This window comes from Silurus aristotelis (genome assembly GCF_946808225.1).
Source record: "Silurus aristotelis genome assembly, chromosome: 29".
In the NCBI taxonomy this organism is placed as follows: Eukaryota; Metazoa; Chordata; class Actinopteri; order Siluriformes; family Siluridae; genus Silurus; species Silurus aristotelis.
In genome coordinates this window covers 9,057,795-9,071,276 of record NC_139602.1, presented here as the reverse complement: position 1 = coordinate 9,071,276, position 13,482 = coordinate 9,057,795, and the positions used below count along the sequence as shown (strand labels likewise).

Sequence of the window (13,482 nt, the reverse complement as noted above, 5' to 3'; positions counted from 1 at the left end):
TGAAATGGTCTTCCAACAGTCTTGAAGGAGTTCCCCGAGAGATGCTTGGCACTTGTTGGCCCTTTTGCCTTCACTCTGCGGTCCAGCTCACCCCTAAACCATCTCGATTGGGTTCAGGTCCGGTGACTGTGGAGGCCAGGTCATCTGGCGCAGCACCCCATCACTCTCCTTCTTGGTCAAATAGCCCTTGATGCCTTCAGTGTGACTCTACAATTTTCATAGTCATGAAAATAAAGAAAACTCTTCGAATGAGAAGGTGTGTCCAAACTTTTGGTCTGTACTGTAAATATAATATATATATATATATTTCTCTCATACTTATTGATGTTATAGAACTAAATGTGATTCAAATTAAATGTGATCAGGAAAAATTATTGACTGATATTAAAAGATTGATTGATTAATTGATATCGATCAATAATTCAATACTAATTTTATGGATTATTCTAAATTTAAATATATATATATTACATTAAAAAAATATTTAGCACTTGGGAACATTGGTATTTGTATATACTATACAATAAATTGACGTCCATTCAAAGGAATCATTACTGCACTACTTAGGAACAGCATCACCAGAAAATAAAAAGCGTTTGTTGATTAGACCAGTAACTGATAATTGTGAGCACTAAATGGATTTATTAGTGATTTGTTATTGACATTCTACAGCACTAATACTCAAATGCAAATTTTCTGCCTCAGCTCCTTTAAAACTAGACAGTATAACGTTTATAACATTTACAGTTTATAAAGATGAATGAGTTTTATTTTCATGTCCAAAAATGTCTTTCTCGTCTCCGGCGATAATCCCAGTCTCTGAGTGTTTTGGCTGTGTGGATACGTGACAGCGGGAGAATTAGCAAGTTCGACATTTTGACGCAGTTCCTGATCTGCTGCTTAAACGTGCACGTGACTTTTTTTTTAGGACAGATTTTTCTGGCGTGCTCACAAGATACATACACGTGAACATTCTTGCCAGTTGCCAATGTGAATGCTGGCAGGAGTCAGAAGATGGAATTGCGGTTCCTTCTGGCCGTTGAGGCACCGAGCCAACAATGCAGAAATAGCAGAGTCTGTTGCACAAGTGTCCATTCCACCAATTACTCATAGATTTAGTGACACCTAAAGTGCCGGAGCTGAACGTTTTAAGCCGTTTAAAAGATCCCAATAGGTAACAAGGCAGTGTTAAATGAGATGTCACTCCTTAATGGTAGTAAATTGGCCTGCGTGAGGGCTGATCAGCGACGTTAATGAATAAAAATCTAATCAGTTAATGCGGTTCGAAACAAGAGCTTCCAGTCCAGACAGCTGTCACGTTTACCTGCATTAAAGACCCCCATATTAACCAGATTATCCGGATTAGATCATTGGAGTGAGAACGATTTTGTGGATATTTTCTTAAGCGCTACAGGAGTAATGTTGGATGAATCTCAGTGTGACATCTGAACAAAATAGGGGGATAATTACTAGTTTAATCAGCTAAAATGAATAATAATAAAAATAACGATGGCAATAATAATACCGAGTGGAATAACAGTAATATTACTGTAATGGTTGTACTACTTCTACTAATAGTAAAGCAAAAAATTCAATAATAATAATAATAATAATTAAACACTACAGTTTAAGTAATATTACAGTGTAAATCATAGTGTAACGTTAGGCCTGAACATAAATATAAAAAAAAATGTCAGTAGTTTTAAGCAGCTAAAAATGAGTAATAATAATAATAATAGCAAGAGCATAAGAATAACTAATAATAATAATAATAATAATAAAAAAATATTTTTATACAACCTTAAATGATTTAAAGAAAGTTTATAAAATAAGATATACATTTATTTATATATGTATATTTATATAAATATATATATATATATATATATATATATATATATATATATATATATATATATATATAACTCACACACACACACACACACACACACACACACACACACACATATATATATATATATATACACACACACACACATATATATATATATATACACACACACACATATATATATATATACACACACACATATATATATATATACACACACACACACATATATATATATATATATACACACACACACACATATATATATATATATACACACACACACATATATATATATATATATACACACACACATATATATATATATACACACACACACACATATATATATATATATATATATATATATATATATATATATATGCTTTTTATTTAATATAGCTTTAAAAAAAACAAAACGATTTTACCTTGTCCCCCCCAATCTTCCCCTCGCCAGCTTCAGTGAGCTTCATATTCCTGTTTTTTTCTGACAGAATATCATCTTTGACGTGGTCTTCTGCGCTTGCGGCTGATCCAACCCAAAATGTCAAGGTATTGTGCATTCTGAGATGCTTTTCTGCTTGCTGAGGATGTATAGAGTTGTAATGCGAGTTACCTTTGGGCTTAAAACAGCTTGTGATCTCTCTAACAGCCGTTTTTGCCCATAGAACCAATCACTTGATGTTTTTTTTTTTTGTTTCTGTTTAATCTCATTTTTCTGGGGTTGTCATGTTAGAAAATTCTTTGGCCTTCACTGAAGAAGGGAAATTTGAATGCTACAGTATACAAAGTCCTCTTATATATTTGTGTGCTTCAAATCCGGCAGTATCTCGGTACTCGTCGGTACTCGAGTGCCCTCATACTTGCCTATCATCTCTTTTTTCACTTCTATTGTTGCTCTGTCCTTTTTAATGTTCTTGTTAGCCTTTTGAACCATTTTACTACCTATATGTACCTTAAAATGCTCAGAAAACACAAACGAGAACGTTTTGGAGGGCATTCTGTTACACTGTTCGTGAGCTACAGTAACATGAGACTCTTCATGCATCTGTTTTACCGTGATACTGAAGTTTCATCGTTGGAGAGTCGGCGTCGGGTTCCAAGTATGCGCCAAATACCAAAACATTTTCCAGTTGTCATAATGTGACGAGTTATGAATTTGACGTGTTCTGCAGCCGACGATTACTGAGGTATTACTGTGTAAAGGCCAACATATCACTGTAAAAGTCAGGCGTCCACAATCCTTTATCCATATAGTATACTTTGCATGCTAGCAAGCTAAACCATAAAAACATAACCCAAGAAGTAATCCTGATGCTTACTTATCCTCAGAGGATCATGGGTATCATCTTTGGAATAAGTGTTGTGTTTCTTAGCTGGAATATTACAACGTATAGCAAAAAGAAAGAGGGAGAGCTTTCATGTTTTTACTCCTAAACACCGTGTCACTAGCGAGTGCCACCCGCATGTGTCAGCTCAGTTGCTTCATCTTCTGGTAGGCGGGAACCACTGCACATGACTGTACACCTCGTTTCTTTTTTTTTTACGTGTTACAAACAGAATGGCATGTATTGCATCACACCTGCCTTTACCAAAGCTTTTTGTTTGTATTTGTTTGCGATTATATATAAGTGCAAACAATGTTTAATATATATATATATATATATATATATATATATATACAGTACAGACCAAAAGTTTGGACACACCTTCTCATTCACACTGAAGGCATCAGTAGATTCACACTGAAGGCATCAAGGGCTATTTGACCAAGAAGGAGAGTGATGGGGTGCTGCGCCAGATGACCTGACCTCCACAGTCACCGGACCTGAACCCAATCGAGATGGTTTAGGGGTGAGCTGGACCGCAGAGTGAAGGCAAAAGGGCCAACAAGTGCCAAGCATCTCTCGGGGAACTCCTTCAAGACTGTTGGAAGACCATTTCAGGTGACTACCTCTTGAAGCTCATCAAGAGATTGCTAAGAGTGTGCAAAGCAGTGATCAAAGCAAAAGGTGGCTACTTTGAAGAACCTAGAATATGACATTTTTCAGTAGTTTCACACTTTTTTGTTATGTATATAATTCCATATATAATTCCACATGTGTTCATTCATAGTTTTGATGCCTTCATTGTGAATCTACAATTTTCATAGTCATGAAAATAAAGAAAACTCTTTGAATTAGAAGGTGTGTACAAACTTTTGGTCTGTACTGTATATATAAGTGCAACCAATCACAAACAAAAGCAAAAAACCTGCAACTAAGACACAGAAACCCTGAACTTGCGTGTGTCCTGTAATGGTCATGGGGTCCACAAGAATTTATTGGATAAAGGACATAATAAAAAGGGTTTATCGAGCCCCAATATTGACCAGCTGATACATCTATCATCCCTAAAATCATACCCCAAGGAGAAAACCTGATTAAAACAAAAGCACCTTGAAAACAGAATTTTTTTGAATTAATGAATATATTATTAATAATATTATTATATACAATACAGTACAGTACAACGATGAATAACCTTATAAATAATGAATTTATATATTTATCATTTATTACATATTTTATACATTTCTGCAGATGTATTGTATTACGATATATCCAAGTTATTTTATTTGCTATCTCTCTGAACATCAGATAGATTCATTCCCTGAAGAAAGAGATTGGATTTGAGGTCAGAGAGAGCGTGGGCATTGTCTCGTTTCACTCGGGTGGCCATGCCCATGGGCGAAAACCAGTCTGTTGTAACTCAGAGTGTGTTTTTTGCTCTCACATAATCTAAAGTGGACTGTTTTTTTTTTTCTTCGCTGCTAAGCCTGTAAACTCTCCGGGTTTTGTAATTAGATCTTGCAATCATGAGCTCACAGTGTCACTGTTTAGTACCTCGGTCTCGCCACGCCTACTGTGTAAGCAAAACCCCGAGCCAAGTGTGAAATAGTGTACTCAGTTGTTGCATTGTATATTCGTCTTCCTGAAATCACTTGTTTGCGGATTGGCTGACAGAGAAACAGTAAAACAAACAACGCCCATTGAAGGGATTATTCGTGCCGCCTTGTTTTACGGAAAAAGTATTTCCTTTCTTTCCTCTGACATCCTTCTGCGGTATTTAAATGCAGCTTAGGGTCAAGTGTCGTGGCTCGAGTGTTATTCCCGAGTGGGTTCGAGTAGAATGACCTTGTAGGCTTACTCATTGGCTTTCTCTAACAGATTGCGACACAGATGTCTCTCAGAGATTCATGCCGCAGTGATTTCACGCCAAAACCGACCGTTCCTTATAACCGAGGGCTCGACTCGGAGAGAGTTTCAATCTTATCCTCACCGGTGTGACTGCAAAAGTGCACGTGCATGATCCATTTTTTTAAGTAATCCGATGTCAGTTGACAGACCTGTCAGACGCTCACCCGCTGTGTGGGAACGAATGGAGGGGGAAAAAAACAGTGGATAGGATTAGATAGGGTTCAATTTGAGAGGTGATGCAAGGGGAAGACACCGCTTTTAAAATCCCGCGTTCTATTCTAATTTATGGGTTAAAAGTATTGGGATTTTTCCAGCCACATGTGGTTCTTTACCAAACTGTTACCACAAAGTCTAAGGCACACAGCTGTATCGAATGGCTTTGGATGCGCTTAGCATGTAATTCTCCCTTTACTTAAAGTAGGAGACCCAAACCTGTTCACGCAAAGATCACGAGTAACTTCAATAGAGCTCAGACTATAACCCTACTGAACACGTTTAGAACGTTGTCTGCACCCAGGTCTCCTCACCCAGGCCTCTTTACCTCACCTACATTAGTATAAATGCTGCCTAATTAGTTCTGGTGTGCTGCTCTGTCACATGGATCTGCAGTGACTCCTCCTTAGGATTGTGGTCCTGCGCTAATTTAACGGTCCGGTTAGCGTGTTGTTTAGTGTTTTTACTGCAACAAGGATGAAATTTTATCGTTATCATTCCTACACCGGATTTGTCATTATTTATTGGCGCTGTGCTTTGCTAATTATGATCCAATGTCATTTCCAAAGGCACACTCTTGCTAGCTGCTGCAGCTGCGAAGAGTCTCTCTGTATTTGTCAGCTCTGTGGAGCTCTGAAGACATAACTGCTTATTACACACCATCTGTCAGATGACCTTGGCAAAACCAGCGATATTAGCCATCTTGGAATTTAGCTACAGGCAGCGCTCGGAAGCTTATCTTCCATCAGCTGTTGCTGCAGTGAAGGAAAGGATCTCAAACGGTCGACGTCAAAGCCGGCCTTTTCTTCCTCATAATTACCTCCTTACCGTTATCTATAGCTTCTGTACTGAATTTTGCATTGACTGCAAAGGAAAGAGCCACAACGCGTTTTACATTTCTGGATTTCTTTGTTTCTTCAGCACATCTTGTAGCTTTGAACTTCAGTCTGCTGAAATGAACAAACACAAAATATCCATCTGTTTCTATCAGCAGCATTTTTATAACAGCACTGATTTACCATACAGGTTGCATTCTTGATTCTGATTGGTCAGAAGGTTTTTGCATATAGCTCCGGACAATAGGCGAATCATGGCTTTGTATTAATTGTGCGAATTCTCTTGTTTCTATAGCAACAACTCATTAAGCAGAACCTGCATGGCTGATTTTAGACAAAATCTAACCTTGATATGTATACGACTTAATTTTAGAAAAACGCGTGCAATCATCGCTCGGGTGAGTTTTTCTGTATCAGCTGCCACTTCGTTAACACTTTAGTACATAGTCTCCAATGGTAGCGCTTTGTAACAGGGAGTCAGTTTTGCACCATTTACCTGATCATTAATCCGAAATAAATCCGAAAAGCATGTTTTTGTTTTAAGGCGCTTGCGATTTTCTTTTTCCGTTTTCCAAAACTTCAGTTTACAAAAAACAAAACGTACAAAGCTTTGGTCTGTATCATTTCCATCAAGCGATGATTTACTTTCTATTTATTTAAATTGACACAATCTTGTTTGTTTGGTGTTGGATGGGTTCACTTGACTCGACTGAAAATACATGATTGGCTTTCTCTGCTGGCCTTAACTCTAACAGAATCAATGACCAAAGAGAAAAGACAATAGACTATTGGGAATAATTTAATATATATTCAAATTAAATCAAATTTGTGTATGTGACAAATAAAAATGTATTAATTTGATTTGAATATATATTAAATTATTCATTTTATAGCGTTTCTCTCAGGTGGGCTCCTTTTATTTATTTATTTATTTATTTGTAATTTTTTTTTGGGACAAACTCACAAGCTGTTGCTTTAACCAATTAGACTGCGATTTGGCCACTGCGAAACCACAATGTCTGACAGAGGAGAATTCAGTGATTTAGTTAGTGAGATACTTACAAGAACATTTACAAGATGGATTTCTCAAGAAAAGTTGGAAATCATGAGAAAAGTTCGGCCAAAACAGTTGTTAGGCTTTTTCATGAACCATTTATACCTCAGCGTTTTCTTTCCCATAAAATTTTCACAAAAACTAAACAGATCTATAAACACGTTTTTCAGATCTGTCCGGATTAATGATCACTTAGCCTTTAATGTCATAAAATGTTAACTAAACTGTCATCTTTTATTAAAACCTTCCCCATGGTGCAAATCTGACTCCTAGTTACAAAGCGCTAGCACTAAAGACTCCTTCCTGAAGTGTTACCAATTTCACACAATTTCTCTTCATTACAAATCCCCAGGAAAACCATAACCGGTAAATTCCTGGATTTTCTCCGCCACATCTGTCTATGACTCACTCTTGATGCATGTCATGATGCCTCAGTCACATGTCTTACCTCCATCTGCTACCTTCTTAAAGGGGCTGCTTAGGCCGCTAACACATAATACATTACCGCTAAGTTGAAACCTGCAAGCTAGCAAAATTAACAAACAACAACACAGTGGATTCACGTTTATTATTATATTTAGAAAATACCAGTTTTTATGCCGGACGTATCATTTTATCCATCTAACCCTAACCCTAACCCTTACCCTAACCCTTTATCCGCCACACCTTAAAGGCCGGTCCGTGAAAATATTGTCTGACATTAAACCGGTCCGTGGAGCAAAAACAGGTTGGGGATCACTGCGTTAGATTAATATCGATGCTTCTGCTAGATTTATGCGGGCGGTGCAGCTGTGGCTGCAGTGAAAGGAGAGTTGTTGAATTGTGTCAATTTGGTTTCTAAAAAAAGAAATGCTGCTTTAGGAAAATTATCAGTTCAGGACTCAATCCCTTACTGTCCTTCATGCTGGACTGCATCACACACACACACTCTCGTTGGCTGTTGTCCTGAAAAAGCATGCTCTGATATGCTATATTTCTTGCCTAATGGACGTACTTTCCACCTATAAATGCTCCATAGACCTTAGTGTGACAAACTTAGCAATTAACAAGCCGTATCGCATCTTTAGCTTCAATTTTTATTTATTGTTGCAGCCTGATCACCAGCCAATAAATAAATAAATATAGAAACACTTATTAAATGCATAACAAATGACAGGGAGCTTACACTTCGCAATTAATATTTCTTTTTCACACTACGCTTCTATTCAATACAATTCTAAACCGCACCACTGAAGCGTAATGGCGGATTCCCCCAGCTGTGTGGTGTGGAAACGGAGCTCATTGGACCCGGTGGGAAATCTTTTCTGTTCATCCAGAACATATGAATTTAATGCACTTTTTATCAGCCCACTAATGAAAGGGCAGAGTCCTGCTGCGGGCAAATCCTCCGGTTTCTGTTTCTACAAAAACATCCCCTCTCCAAAAAAAACCCAAACTGTTTTCTAAAACAAAGATCCATTGTGTTAGAAAGTACAACTCGCACCGCTCTTCATTCGTCTGCATCCTTTCCTGTTCAATGGAGCGGCACAGATGCGCTCGGATAAATATTAACCAAACTGGAGAACAAAATGTGGTGGGCTTCCACGGAATTTTTCACAATACTCACTGATCGATCCGTAAAGTCTCCCTGAGCTCAAAAAAAAAAAAAAAATAAATAAATAAAGGATTGCTGATTTTGGCTCATTGAAACCATTGTATGGGTGCGTTAGTGGGCGGGGCTAAGGAGGAGCCTGATTTGTGATGTCACAACACAATTTCTAAGATTTTAGACTGATCTGTAAAAAGCATAATGAGTAATGGTGAGCTGGATTGTGGTGCGATATGGAGAACACCAGGTGTGTATTGATTATATCGTCATCTTCGTCATCACCATCATCATCATCATCATGGATGTGCAGCTGTACGTCTGTATGCACACACACACACACACACACACACACACACACACACACACACACACACACACACACACACACACACACACACTGCATGACAGAGTGGTTTATAAAGGCAAAAGCATACACGGTTTTACATAAAAATAAACACACATGCACGCACACACACTCACACACACACATGCACGCACACACACACGCACACACACAGCTTCCCACAAATACACCACCTGTAGTCATGCGTCTCTGTACAGCTGGAGGAATGTGTTGTCTCTCACAATCAAATCATAGTCAGTGTTTACAGCGGATCTGTGACTGGTGCAGAACTACTGAGCATGAGGCAGCAGGCACAGAAGGGTGTGTGTGTGTGTGTGTGTGTGTGTGTGTGTGTGTGTGTGTGTGTGTGTGTGTGTGTGAGAGAGAGAGCACTTCCCTAGTGATTGTACATTTCAACAGCCTTGCCCTATGCACTGGACTCGTTCTGTAATTGGGTGATGCAATTTTCTGACTCAGGTCTCATAAAAACTGTGTGTGTGTTTGTGTGTGTGTGTGTTTGTGTGTGTGTGTGTGTGTGTGTGTGTGTGGAAAAGAGATATTATTTTTTCAGTATTACAAATCTATTAAACATATTTTTGTGAGAAAAATTGTATCGGACGAGTCGAAGGAATAAAAGTTTTTTTTTCCTGCTGTATTTTCAGAACCTTAGCATTAAAGGATCCAGATAAAATGTTAAGATTTTATCTGGATCCGGAAAGTCAATGCTTACAGAAGCAAATGTGCATCCAAAATTGTTCAATAAGGCTGAGGTCAGAGCTCTATAGCAGGAGATCTGTTTTTAACAGTTTGGGAAAGAACACAAATGGCTGGAAAATTCACAGGTCCCAATACTTTTGTCCATATAATGTACTGTGACTTCTGCTAAGACTTCAGGCTGCTCTTTCTGGAAACATTTATGGATGGATGGATGGATGGATGGATGGATGGATGGAATGAAGAGTAGAACAATGGATGGAGAGATTAAATGGAGGATGGATGAACGGATGAGTGAAAAGAATGGTGGAACAATAGATGGATAAATAGAATGGAGAATGGATGATGGATAGATGAATGGATAGAAAGAAGGGTGGAACAATAGATGGAGAGATGGAACGGAGGATGGATGGATGGATGAATGGAAAGGAGGGTGGAGCAATAGATGGATGAATGGAATGGAGAATGCATGGATGGAGGAATGGATAGAAAGAAAAGTGAAAGGATATATAGATGAATAGATAAGTAGATAGAAATGTAGGAGTAAAAATAGGAAAGATAGATAGATGGATGGAAAGATGGATAAATGAGTTAATTGGACATGTTTGGGATGAATTGTAATGTGAACTGCAGCCCAGGCCTCCTCACTTTACCTCCATCAGTACCTGACATTACTTACACCCTTGTGATTGAATCTCCACAAACACACAACCACGTACGGCTAAAAAAAAGTCAGGTGTGCCAATACTTTTGCTCAGATAATGTACTATGACCTCCTAACAGCTCAGACCAGGCTGCTTTTTCTTCACTGATCTTCCTAAACAAGGTGTTTCAGCCTGCACAGACTCCATACACATGATGTTTTTTGTTTTTCGCACCACAGACATGTTCCTCTTCTGATTGGCCGATTGTAATATCTGCCTAAATGATCCAGTGTTCAGGTTTCCCCAAAAACATGGATGCCAGCATTGTGTTTAACTGTTAAACCTGCACGTGAAGTTGTTATGGAGGTCCAGTAGGAGCGCACACTAAAAAAATCCTCACAGCGCTGACAGCCGGATGACGTGAAGCCCGGGTTCACGCTCCTCTATTTCGTGACGAGATGCGTGTTGAAGATGCCTCGACTGTTGTTTTGTTGATGTCGCTTTCTTTCGGAACATGCAGGAGCGATACTTCCTGATGAAAATGGAGCTTGTCAGATTCTCCGCATCTCATTTCATTCCCCGGGCAGCGACTTTGAGTTGCAGTGACAAGCTTTCACCATGTTCCTGTGAAAGCGGATCGGATGGGATACGGCCGAGAGTTACAGCGGGATTCAGGGGGAAAAAAACAGGATTTGGAAAGGAAAAAAATAAGCAAACTAGGAATGATGGCGGTCCCCTGGTGGTCTAGTGGTTAAGATGCAGCGCTCTCACCGCTGTGACCCGGGTTCGGTCCCCGGTCAGGGAACCATCCCCAGCCACTCTCAGTGCCGGTTCCAAGCCCGGATAAATTGGGGAGGGTTGCGTTAGGAAGGGCATCCAGCGTAAAACATGTGCCAAATCAAGTGTGCGGAGGATCCGCTGTGGCGACCCCTAACGGGAGAAGCCGAAAGAAAGTTTTAGGTCCCCTGGTGGTCTAGTGGTTAAGATGCAGCGCTCTCACCGCTGCGACCCAGGTTCGATTCCCGGTCAGGGAACCATCCCCAGCCACTCTCAGTGCCGGTCCCAAGCCCAGATAAATTGGGGAGGGTTGCGTTAGGAAGGGCATCCAGCGTAAAACATATGCCAAATCAAACGTGCGGAGGATCCGCTGTGGCGACCCCTAACGGGAGAAGCCGAAAAGAAACTACTACTACTACAAGCATGATGGCCTCGAGCTTTCCGTTTTACACGATAAAAGCCTGTGACAAAATATTTATTCAGGTGTTTCATAACCCTGTGAACTTTTATTAGGTATGAACCGCACATCAAGAATGTAAAGAATGTGATGACTAGGAATAAATGGTTACCGTCTCCGGTCCATATTTCAGCATATAAAAATAAACACTTTCACGTAGTAAATGTTTTTATTTCATGGGGCTTTTGGCTTTTTAAATCAGCAAGTGAAAAATCAGAAGGTGAAAATTTCACATTCATCCATGTTTATATAAATGGTCTTTTTAATTATTAGCCCCCTCATAATTAATATTATAATCTAATTCTGTAATCTAATCCAAAATATATATATATATATATATATATATTGTTTCCATAGTAACGGCTCAGAATGAATTTCTGAAAACGTGCATTTGTTTAAGACGAGAGCATGTTTAATAGATATTATTAAAGACTTATTTAATAGCAGTTATTAATATTATTGTGAGGTTTTGTGGAAAAAAACTACAAAATGAGTCTCCAGTGTGAGTGAGTTTGAAAAATATTACAACAGAGAACAAGAAAAGTAGAATGGATGGATGAAATAAGGGTGAAACAATGGATGGGTACATGGATGGATGGATGGATGGATGGATGGATGGATGGATGGATGGATGGATGGATGGATGGATAGATAGATAGATAGATAGATAGATAGATAGATAGATAGATAGATAGATAGATAGATAGATAGATAGATAGATAGATAGAAATGTGTAAGGGAAAATGGATCCATAAATGGAAGGAAGGAAAGAAGGAAGCAAGGAATGAAGGATGGAAAGATAAAAAACCTTTGGGATAAATTGTGGAGGATGGATGGATGGATGAATGGATGGATGGATGGATGGATGGATGGATGGATGGATGGATGGATGGATGGATGGTTGAGTGAATCTTTGGATGGACGGAAAAAAGATAGATAAATGGAAGGATGGATGAATGTATGGATTGAAAAGAAAGATAAAATAGATAGATGGAATGTATCTTGAGTAATTGGAACAATTGAATGTTAAAAGACGCCTTCAATATCTATAATTTTATAATCGAATTTATAATTCTGTAATCTATAAATGTAAACAGGGCAACAGGAAACTCAGTGCCAGATTTGTGCAGATTCACAAAATATTCTTCTTTAAACCGGCGGAAGGTTTGTTATGTTCCTGGTTGCATCAGCTTGAGCGTGTGAGTCACTGCTGCTGTTTTTATAGGATTGCGTGTAGGTACAGTAACACCAAGCTCTGAAATAAACCCAGCTGTAAGCCACTGGAATTAGATTAAATTAAAAGAAATAAAAAATATATTGTTTGTTCTTGACCCAAATTACATGTGAAATCCAGGGTATTCTGCACCAAGACCAAACTTAAAGTCTATAAATATATATTGCAGATATTATAAATACTCATTTGTATAAAGGACTCCAGCATTATTTAATACAATATTTTGTTTTTATGCTTTATTTCAACAAAATTCCAAGCAATTAAAGGTCGTGCTGATGATCGTCACACTGTTGCTTTGTGACAAAGACACTTGTGATGTAATCGTGTCACACTGAGTTTTGTAATACTCATATAATAGTTTGTCACAATGACGGTGTTGTGATGTCATTTTGTCACACTGTGAGTGTTTCAATATTGTGATGTCATTTTGTCACAATAACACTTTGTTTTTGTCATTCTGTCACACAAACACTTTAGATTAATGTCATTTTGTCACTTTCATCTATATGATTTATATTTATTTATTTTCTT

At 38.4% G+C, this 13,482-nt stretch overlaps 1 protein-coding gene and 1 long non-coding RNA gene across 14 annotated transcripts in view; one reads left to right on the top strand and one right to left on the bottom strand.

Annotated features, from left to right (window-relative positions):
* The window catches only part of LOC310722670 (band 4.1-like protein 1), a 107,825-nt gene that overhangs the window by 32,446 nt on the left and 61,897 nt on the right, over positions 1 to 13,482 (top strand). For 4 of the 13 annotated variants that reach the window (XM_083535251.1, XM_083535244.1, XM_083535248.1 and 1 more), the window contains exon 2: positions 2,347 to 2,404. The exons of the other annotated variants lie outside the window; for them this stretch is intronic. The gene's annotated coding sequence lies outside the window, so the exon portion shown is untranslated. The remainder of the gene's footprint in view (positions 1 to 2,346; positions 2,405 to 13,482) is intronic. 13 annotated transcript variants of the gene reach the window in all.
* On the bottom strand, positions 3,384 to 9,181 carry LOC310722764. Its single transcript, XR_014532484.1, has 2 exons — positions 4,353 to 9,181; positions 3,384 to 3,561 (listed from the first exon to the last, which is right to left on the bottom strand). It is a non-coding gene; the product is annotated as an uncharacterized lncRNA (long non-coding RNA).